Genomic DNA, 12,331 nt, shown 5'->3' on the forward strand with positions numbered 1-12,331 from the left:
AATTATACTTATGAGATTAATATTTACATAAATTAAACTATACCAACATGATAAGCAATCCAAATTGTTGAGACTTGTGTTTTTGAAAAGAGTTTTACACAACGTTTGACCGTCCAATATGACCGATGATATCACGAACTATATAACAAACGATAATTATACGTTTGTGTATATATATGTATTTATATATATTTAACATGATCTAAGGATGGTTTAACATCTCATTGTATACTAATGACAATGAGTTATAAGTATATTTTGAAACTACTAACTTAAGTTTTCAAAACGATAACTATACGTAACATTCTTTGATATATATATATATATATACTTATAATCTATAATGCTTATACATGTATCGTATATATAATGTATTTAATCACTTTTTAAGGACTTAAATACATAAAACAATATAAGTATATTCATAAAAGATAGCTATATTTGAATTCTCGTTCCGTTTCCTCAAGATTTCTATACGTATATCTAGGGTATATGTACCCGTATCATACCCAGCTTCTATACGTATTTACTATTGGTATATACACATCAAATCAATATCCTAATCAACATTATTACTGCCCTAGATATGAGGTAACTAGGATTTGTCAAGTAGTATGAATTATTAGTAAGAAAACAAAATTAGGAATCCTTTTCTTTCTTTATAAACTAAAAACGTTTTTATAAATGAACACCATTTCTTCACTCCATTTTCTCATATCTACACCCTCATTTATCTCTTAAAATACTCCTAACTTCATACTTGATCATCTCCAAGCATTTTCCCCATCATTTAGCTTCAATTACAAGCCTTAAACACCATAAGAAAACTCTTTCAAGAACATATCAAAATAACCACCCATTTGAAGAAGTTTACTTCCAACCTTTTGATCTAACTCCACCACTCTTTGATTCCAAGATTATTTCTTATCTTTTGCAGTAACTTTGTCCAAGTAACTTGAGGTAGTAACCTTGTTCATAATCTTATTCAATTCATATTCATATAGCTATCTTATTTTGTGGTATAAAATTTTAACAACAAGAACATGGTTTGAATGATTTCAAACTTGTTCGCAAACTAAATAGATCCTTATAACTTGACTTTTAAAACACTTCAAGACCTGTAATATATCATAATGATATGCTAACCTAACAAAATATAACTTGGTTTTAGAAAGAACATCTTAAAAACTGAATCTACGTCGTCAGAGTGCAACCGGGGGCTGTTTTGGGTTGGATAATTAAAAACCATCTTGAACTTTGAATTGGAAGTTCATATTCTGGAAAAATGATATTTCTTATGAATATGTTAACATATAAAAATTTCATGGTTTAACTCAAAGTGTAAGTATTTTTAGAAAATTGATCATTAAATGTTGTTTTTATGATGGAAAATGATCACTTTCATAAGTTTCACCAAAGTTTGACCTATAACCTATGATTTCGAATACAAACTAAGGTATTTTCAGTTCATATTCTTAAAATTTGACTCGATCCAAGGATGTGGCAAGTTGAACCAATAAAAACGGAGTTGTAATGAAGAAACTACGACTAAAACAAGATTGGGTATCCGAAGCTAGTTTAGCTACGAAAATATTTGGAGAAAAAGTAAATTAATCATATCTTTTCTAATTAATATGATATTTTATATATAATTACTTATGATTTGATTTTATATATTTCAGGACCACCCGTAAACAACACGAGAAGATTAATCATAAGACCTCATGATTGTACGCAACACGTCATTTGACAACACGGTACTTTATGTACGCAACACGTCATTTGACAACATGGTACCATGGGTCGAGATTAATTCTAATCAATACGAATACGATGGGGTCTTTATTTATTTTATTTAAGCAACTAATTGTGGACCACTAACATCGGACTGCTAACTACGGACTAAGAAAATATTAAAAGTATTAAAAGTATATATATATATATATATATATATATATATATATATATATATATATATATATATATATATGTAACGATTACTTAAAAAGAAAATATGTTGATATATTATATATATGGTTAGGTTCGTGATATCTATCGGAGACCAAGTCGAATTAAATACCTTCAAGGCAAAAGTGAGTTTCATTTGCTCCCTTTTTAATTGCTTTTGCAATATATATTTTTGGGCTGAGAATACATGCGCTGCTTTTATAAATGTTTACAAAATAGACACAAGTACTTAAAAATATATTCTACGTTGAGTTGTACCACTGGCATATTTCCCTGTAGCTTGGTAACTACTATTTACATGGGTATTGTAAACGCGAATCCTGTTGATAGATCTATCGGGCCTGACAACCCCAACCGGACTGGACGACCAGTATTCAACGGTTGCACAGTACTTCGTTTTGGTGACTACACTTGGTACGGTGTAGTGAGATTTCATAATAAAGGGAATATGCGACGTTGATTAAATGTTAAGTATGGTTACCAAGTGCTCAACCACTTAGAATGCTTTACATACACTTGCGAGTGTATTATGTTTATGATTATGAAATCTTGTGGTCTATTAACATATTGAAATGATTGTTATGATAAACCTATGAACTCACCAACCTTTTGGTTGACACTTTAAAGCATGTTTATTCTCAGGTACGAATTAAGTCTTTCGCTGTGCATTTGCTCAATATAAGGACATTACTTGGAGCCGATCATCGCAATGGGACCAAATGTTGATGACTTCGTCCAGGTGGATTAGGACGGGTCCTTTCAGTTGGTATCAGAGCGGTGGTCGTAGCGAACCAGGTCTTGCATTAGTGTGTCTAACTAGTAGTTGTTAGGATGCATTAATGAGTCTAGACTTCGACCGTGTCTACATGTCAAAAGTTTTGCTTATCATTTCTAGTCGAAAATCATCTGCTTATCATCCTTAGGAAATTACCTGCTTATCATTCATAAGTCTAGACACGTTTTACTGCATTTACTGCATTGATAGTGTATAGATGAATTCTTATCTTAGCATATCTGTTATTGCGAACTTTGACTGATATCTTTTCAAAGATTCTCCGTAATTTACGGGATTTTGGTATTATATATACATATGTAAATTATGTATTGAAGAGTACCAAATCTAACTCCTATAATCTATTCCATACCAAAAATTCATTTTCCCCATTATACAAGATGGATTCCGCAACTAGTTCGAATTCTTCAGATTCCGACAGTTATGCCGATATGAATTTCCATTCGGGCTCCGAAAGCAGCGTCACCGGAATGGATCAACCAATTTCCCATCATCTATTCTAGATGAATTGGGGATGGTTTCGTAATATACTAAATCACTGGAGACAAGAAGAAGGTGATCCATTCCATCCACCAAATTTTCCTCTTGGCGATGAACCTGAAGCACTTACCGGCGATCCTATTCGAAACACCATTTTCTCTCTCATTTCTAGAGTATCTCGTCACGATTATATACTATCCCATATTACAAATCTTGTTCATTCGCTCGCTCCAACCGCCAATCATCCCGGTGTACTAGCAGAAGTTAACGAACTTCGTGCTCGCGTGACGGCTTTGGAGAACATGGTGCGAAGGTTGCAAACACCGGCAGCAGCACCAGCAGTACAATCAGCACCACCATCAATAACATCAACAACACCATCATCACCACTAACAAACAACATCCGCATCACACGTCTCGACATCATAATCTGTTCCACAAACATCAACATCATACGCACCATAGATAACTAGGAGTACCAACAATAATGAACGATGAAGTATTGATCCATAACTTCATTGATATTCTGCGAAGAATATGTGGTTTCAAAAAGTTTTAGAGATTTCTTATTCTAGCTCAAACCGAAAAGCAAATGAGATTAATATCATATTAACTCATTAAATTCATGATTTCATCTGAAGAAAATATATATGTATATATGTTTTCATAAAGATTGTAATTAAAAGTTCTTTTGTACAAAATATTAATGGTGAAATTTTTTTTAACGGGGAGGTAATACCCGAGGAATAATTAGATTTCATCTTAATAAGTTACATTGTACATTCGCCGAAGCTGATTCAACAGTCATTTACTATCCTACTTACAACCACCGATATACGTATCCGTTCACCGCAGAATAACCATTTTCATTCAATTTCATATTTGGATTTTGACTTCCCAGAATCCAACAAGTGGCATATGAAGAAAACATATGACAAAATAAAATCTGTTAGAAACAAACAAATTAACTATGAAAAATTTTGTTAAGAATCCACGCTAACTGTTCCAGCTAACTATTCCTAGCTAACTGATTACATTTTATTTATCGCAGTTTATTTATCGCAATTTAATTATCGCACTTTTATTTATCGTCATTTAATTTCTGTAATTATTTTACGCACTTTAAATATCGGGACACGTATACAATGTTTTGACATATCATATCGACGCATCTATATATATTATTTGGAATCACCATAGACACTCTATATGCAGTAATGATCGAGTTCTCTATACAGGGTTGAGGTTGATTCTACAATAATATATATATTTTGAGTTGTGATCGAGTCTGAGACGTATACGGGTCACGACACGTATTAATTAATTCGTATATTATATATTAAACTATATATGAATTATTGGACTGTTACTGTGGACTATCGACTGTGGACTAATGACATTGGACAATTAAAATAAATTAAAATATTGATTATAACATAGGAAACTAAACATTTCTTCAAGATTGCCACTTGATTTCATCTTAAACCTCATTGTATCTCGACGATTATAATCAGCGTTCAAATCTATCATGATTCTTAAAAACAACTCAACCGAGAGGATAAACCAACCGCACTTCATCTACGGAAGAAAAGATTGATGCATATAGTTATGCACCTGAAAACCCTTAGAAACTGAGTAAACGTTTGACACGTATCTGTTCTAGTTCCTTTGATATTGTTATTACCGAAGATCGTTTTGTAATCCCTTTCCAAAGTAGCTAATTTTATCACAGCTCCAGCAAGTCAACTCCGACTTTTTATCCGAAACAACTTTATTATAACCGCGATATATATGCGTACTCTATTGTTACTGGGGAACCTTTTATATTCCACAATATTACCATCAGCGATTAATCATTCTAAAAACACAATTCTCCTGAAACTACCTCAGTTTGATAACCGATGACCCAGATCAGTTAATTTTGAAAATGCTGACGAAGCAGCATGTTGTATATGATCCTAATGGCCAAAAGTTTGATGATAAAGAAAGGAGTGTTAGGAACGCTCGATAGAAAATTTAGTACCGAAAAGCGGATTATGCGAAACTATGAAGAAAGCCGTGGACAAATCACAAAGAATAAATTTTCCTTCAAAGAATCCAAATGATTCTGTGCCTGCTAAAATCGTTAGCAAACATCTTATTTCTCATTCTAAACCTTCACAGACAAATCTTCTTCATCATCCATTGATATTAGAAATTCTAAGATATTCTCGTATGTTCTATTATAAATATCCTCCATATTTCTGGCGATATTTTCACAACTATTCTTATCTGAGATCATTTATCTCCCCGTATTATCTGCAACATAAAGGAAACTGTGTTAGTTTCTAAATTCTAAAACCTTCGAGTTTAAAATATGAATGTTTTGAAGTAGTGTTGGGAACTGAAGCATGGATTAGTATAATATAATGACACTTGATCAACATCATTATATTACAGTAAGTCATGCTGAGTTTCTAATGAAGCATGATGATTCACAGTACCGTCATCATGTGCCATCTACACGACTCTTACATTCTATCTAATCTCTAAACATATCAAGAGAATATTTTTCTGGATGACTCGGTCTTCTCCAGGGTATTCTGGTAATTTAACAAACCAAAATCGTTCTATTACCATTTTCTTCTTAGAGAATTAGCTATGTTCATTCTGAATTTCATATCTACGAATTCCGTACCATTACTCGCTTGACTCGAAGTCGGGAAGAGAAAACGAAAGCATGAAGCTCCAAAAAATAATGAAGAATATAAACTTCGATAATAACCCCAAAATTACAAACCTTGTATATCGATGCAGATAGCAATATAGAGACACGGGAGAATTAGAAACACTATAAACACAAGGGTATAGTAGAAGTAAATAGATTCTTCTGGTGGTAGATGAAAAAGAAGAATGACAGATATAAAAGTTAGGGGTATATCAAGAATCAGGACTGGATGGAGCATATTGATGAATGCTTTAAAGTAACAATCAAGGGAGAAAGAATAGAAGGTGTGAGTAGTGGAAAATAAGGAAACGAAGGGGTGAATTTATAGTGAAATATCCGACAGAGCAATCGAAACAGATTATTGCATATAATCAAAGAAGATCCTGATTTCCTTAATCACCAAAGAACCAAATCTTATTACGTAAGATTCTCTTTAAATCCCTTAAATCGCGGAAATCAATCATAACTACGTCATCGGTTAAGACGAATATATTTTACTCATCTCACTCTTTTACGATAGTCTCATTTATATTCTTCGCATAATCGAATCGTTTTATCTACATTACTCAATGATGATAAAACTCCATTATCACCCTATATTTGTCATGAAAACCTTCTTATTGTTATCCATAACAACCTCTATCAAATTTCAGGGACGAAATTTCTTTAACGGGTAGGTACTGTAATGACCCGGAATTTTCCGACCAAATTATACTTATGAGATTAATATTTACATAAATTAAACTATACCAACATGATAAGTAATCCAAATTGTTGAGACTTGTGTTTTTGAAAAGAGTTTTACACAACGTTTGACCGTCCAATATGACCGATGATATCACGAACTATATAACAAACGATAATTATATGTTTTTGTATATATATGTATTTATATATATTTAACATGATCTAAGGATGGTTTAACATCTCATTGTATACTAATGACAATGAGTTATAAGTATATTTTGAAACTACTAACTTAAGTTTTCAAAACGATAACTATACGTAACATTCTTTGATATATATATATATACTTATAATCTATAATGCTTATACATGTATCGTATATATAATGTATTTAATCACTTTTTAAGGACTTAAATACATAAAACAATATAAGTATATTCATAAAAGATAGCTATATTTGAATTCTCGTTCCGTTTCCTCAAGATTTCTATACGTATATCTAGGGTATATGTACCCGTATCATACCCAGCTTCTATACGTATTTACTATTGGTATATACACATCAAATCAATATCCTAATCAACATTATTACTGCCCTAGATATGAGGTAACTAGGATTTGTCAAGTAGTATGAATTATTAGTAAGAAAACAAAATTAGGAATCCTTTTCTTTCTTTATAAACTAAAAACGTTTTTATAAATGAACACCATTTCTTCACTCCATTTTCTCATATCTACACCCTCATTTATCTCTCAAAATACTCCTAACTTCATACTTGATCATCTCCAAGCATTTTCCCCATCATTTAGCTTCAATTACAAGCCTTAAACACCATAAGAAAACTCTTTCAAGAACATATCAAAATAACCACCCATTTGAAGAAGTTTACTTCCAACCTTTTGATCTAACTCCACCACTCTTTGATTCCAAGATTATTTCTTATCTTTTGCAGTAATTTTGTCCAAGTAACTTGAGGTAGTAACCTTGTTCATAATCTTATTCAATTCATATTCATATAGCTATCTTATTTTGTGGTATAAAATTTTAACAACAAGAACATGGTTTGAATGATTTCAAACTTGTTCGCAAACTAAATAGATCCTTATAACTTGACTTTTAAAACACTTCAAGACCTGTAATATATCATAATGATATGCTAACCTAACAAAATATAACTTGGTTTTAGAAAGAACATCTTAAAAACAGAATCTACGTCGTCAGAGTGCAACCGGGGGCTGTTTTGGGTTGGATAATTAAAAACCATCTTGAACTTTGAATTGGAAGTTCATATTCTGGAAAAATGATATTTATTATGAATATGTTAACATATAAAAATTTCATGGTTTAACTCAAAGTGTAAGTATTTTTAGAAAAATGATCATTAAATGTTGTTTTTATGATGGAAAATGATCACTTTCATAAGTTTCACCAAAGTTTGACCTATAACCTATGATTTCGAATACAAACTAAGGTATTTTCAGTTCATATTCTTAAAATTTGACTCGATCCAAGGAAGTGGCAAGTTGAACCAATAAAAACGGAGTTGTAATGAAGAAACTACGACTAAAACAAGATTGGGTATCCGAAGCTAGTTTAGCTACGAAAATATTTGGAGAAAAAGTAAATTAATCATATCTTTTCTAATTAATATGATATTTTATATATAATTACTTATGATTTGATTTTATATATTTCAGGACCACCCGTAAACAACACGAGAAGATTAATCATAAGACCTCATGATTGTACGCAACACGTCATTTGACAACATGGTACCATGGGTCGAGATTAATTCTAATCAATACGAATACGATGGGGTCTTTATTTATTTTATTTAAGCAACTAATTGTGGACCACTAACATCGGACTGCTAACTACGGACTAAGAAAATATTAAAAGTATTAAAAGTATATATATATATATATATATATATATATATATATATATATATATATATATATATATATATATATATATATATATATATATGTAACGATTACTTAAAAAGAAAATATGTTGATATATTATATATATGGTTAGGTTCGTGATATCTATCGGAGACCAAGTCGAATTAAATACCTTCAAGGCAAAAGTGAGTTTCATTTGCTCCCTTTTTAATTGCTTTTGCAATATATATTTTTGGGCTGAGAATACATGCGCTGCTTTTATAAATGTTTACAAAATAGACACAAGTACCTAAAAATATATTCTACGTTGAGTTGTACCACTGGCATATTTCCCTGTAGCTTGGTAACTACTATTTACATGGGTATTGTAAACGCGAATCCTGTTGATAGATCTATCGGGCCTGACAACCCCAACCGGACTGGACGACCAGTATTCAACGGTTGCACAGTACTTCGTTTTGGTGACTACACTTGGTACAGTGTAGTGAGATTTCATAATAAAGGGAATATGCGACGTTGATTAAATGTTAAGTATGGTTACCAAGTGCTCAACCACTTAGAATGCTTTACATACACTTGCGAGTGTATTATGTTTATGATTATGAAATCTTGTGGTCTATTAACATATTGAAATGATTGTTATGATAAACCTATGAACTCACCAACCTTTTGGTTGACACTTTAAAGCATGTTTATTCTCAGGTACGAATTAAGTCTTTCGCTGTGCATTTGCTCAATATAAGGACATTACTTGGAGCCGATCATCGCAATGGGACCAAATGTTGATGACTTCGTCCAGGTGGATTAGGACGGGTCCTTTCAGTTTTACATACTAGGCACGAGTACTTAAACTTATATATGTGTGGGTTATACAATGGCATAAACATTCCCTTTAGCTCGGTAACGTTTAATCATTAGTTTTTGAACCGTGAACGCGAATCTTAGATATGGATCCATAGTGTTTGACATCCCCACTCGGGCTAGTAGCGCTAGCATTTAATGAGTGTTTAATACTTCGTAAACATACGCACTTGCCAAGTGTACTTTCAGGGGGTATAAACGTTAAGTTAGTTACCAAGGGCCCACGGTTAACATATACTTTATCATACTGTTTTGAAACGCTCTTTGTAGCACTGAAATCTCGTGGCCTACCTTACATACTGTTATACTTAAACTATAGCTCACCAACCTTTGTGTTGACGTTTTAAAGCATGTTTTTCTCAGGTGCTTGAGGTTAGCTTCCGCTGTGTACTAGTCGTGCTGTAGACACTCGCTGCTTAGAGTTGCTATCACATGAACTACTTTATTTTGCATTCAAACATCCGTACTTTTGAACTATGACTTGTAACGACTGTTGTGGTCACATACAGTTATTATTTTCTTCTACTTAGTGAAGCATGATTTTGGATTGTAAAACACTCGATGTTGGTTTAGACATCACTTTATTATTGAATGCAAAACTCTTTTTTAAAACGCATATGGTACTTAACCTTGTAATGATCCTGTTGTTGATGATTCGTACACGATGGTTTTGTACGGTGCATCACATTTGGTATCAGAGCATTGGTTGTAGGGAATTAGGTTGCATTAGTGAGTCTAAGACCGACCCGAGTAGGATTCACTAATAGGACTAATCTACAACTTGCTAGTTTACTTGTTTCTGCTGAACTTACTGCATGCTGCTGCTTACTTTTACTGCTATATGCCGTATGCTACTACATGATTTCACTACTGCATGATATTACTTGCTTTCGATTGCATGCTACTTCTGTACGATTCGTTATTATTGCCATGCTACTTATTGTTATACATGATTTAAACTGTTGGCCTAATACGTGCTTGCTTATGACTTACTGACATGGAAAATTTATTTTTCCTTGTTCAGATGTCGGATGTACCACCTGCTAGCGTTTTGGGCAGTTCAGACTCAGACTCCACCACACCACCTGCTATTGTTGCTGATATACCGGTCCCGTTACCCACTAGTGATCCCAGCGCTTCATCTTCCGGAGCGAGTAGTAGTGCGCCGGCACCTGTGACCACATCTGACCCTACGGAGATTCCAGCTCCGTCTGCTCCCGGACCTTCGGGGTTACAGCCCCGCATCGGTGGGATTGAGATTCCCGCGGAGTTCGGGGAAGGTCCGTTTAGTAACCACATGCACACGCCGTGCTGACGCACTCCCGACGGACGTTTAGTGCCGATTCCACCAGGCAGACACAGACAGATGTTGGCCGCCTTCGGACTGCCAGTTGAGCCACCCGTGTTGCCACCACATGATTCTGATGACGGGTCTTCCACTGATGCTCCATCAGACGACACCTCTTCGGATGACTCCGGTGATGATGAGGATCCCGCTGACGTACCTATTCAGGCACCCTCCACCCCGCCGAAGAAGCGGTACCGCCCTGATGGCACCGTTATTCCAGGGGTGAATGGAGGTCGTGCTTTCACTGACGCTTTTGGTCGGCGTCGGAGGGTTACTGCCCGTAAGCGGCTTGTGCCGTACCCTACCGACCCACAGATACGTAAGGTTCCCCGTTACGTATTGACTATTCCTGGAACCGTACCGCCTAGATTTAGATACGGACCATTCCCATCTAGGGACGTACCGTCTACATCCGGAGCTGGACCATCTACTTCAGCACCACCCGCACCATCGGCAGCACCAGCACCATCCACTCCACCGGCCCCACCTGCACCACCAGCACCGCCTGCCCCACCATCTCCCACTGTCGAGGAATTGCAAAGGGAGGTAGGAATCCTCCGAGCTCGGGTTACTGAGTTCGAGGAGCAGTTGGCTCAGGTTTTAAACATCCTACACCCACCTTCACCGTAGGACTTTTGTATTTAGATTTCGTTATGTAATCTAGTTGTAGTTTATTGTATTACTCATGTATTATACAGACTTATTCAGATGTATGAAACTTATTATTATTAATGAATGGAACTTTGCATTATTTAATTCTTGCACGATGTTCTATTTACATTACTGTACGATGATTCTGTGGTATTTGTACCTAGATGCGTTATTTAATAACATGTGATGTTTTGATTCCATGTTGGTTAATATATACTATATTATTACATATTGAATGCTGGATTTTGACTTAAGTCAAAACTTTTGTTTAGAATATCATGGCCAACGGAAGAACCACACCTACCGCCTGTAGTGACCCGAACTTTTCCATGTTTATATATATTAATTGAGATTGATATTTACATGATTAAATGTTTTCAACATGTTAAGCAATCAAACTTGTTAAGATTTGATTAATTGAAATATGTTTCATATAGACAATTGACCACCCAAGTTGACCGGTGATTCACGAACGTTAAAACTTGTAAAAACTACATGATGACATATATATGGATATATATATAGTTAACATGATACTATGATAAGTAAACATATCATTAAGTATATTAACAATGAACTACATATGTAAAAAAAGACTACTAACTTAATGATTTTTAAACGAGACATATATGTAACGATTATCGTTGTAAAGACATTTAATGTATATATATCATATTAAGAGATATTCATACATGATAATATCATGATAATATAATAATTTAAAATCTCATTTGATATTATAAATATTGGTTTAACAACATTTAACAAGATCGTTAACCTAAAGGTTTCAAAACAACACTTACATGTAACGACTAACGATGACTTAACGACTCAGTTAAAATGTATATACATGTAGTGTTTTAATATGTATTTATACACTTTTTAAAGACTTCAATACACTTATCAAAATACTTCTACTTAACAAAAA

The sequence above is a fragment of the Rutidosis leptorrhynchoides genome, chromosome 4 (assembly GCF_046630445.1).
Source record: "Rutidosis leptorrhynchoides isolate AG116_Rl617_1_P2 chromosome 4, CSIRO_AGI_Rlap_v1, whole genome shotgun sequence".
Lineage (NCBI taxonomy): Eukaryota > Viridiplantae > Streptophyta > Magnoliopsida > Asterales > Asteraceae > Rutidosis > Rutidosis leptorrhynchoides.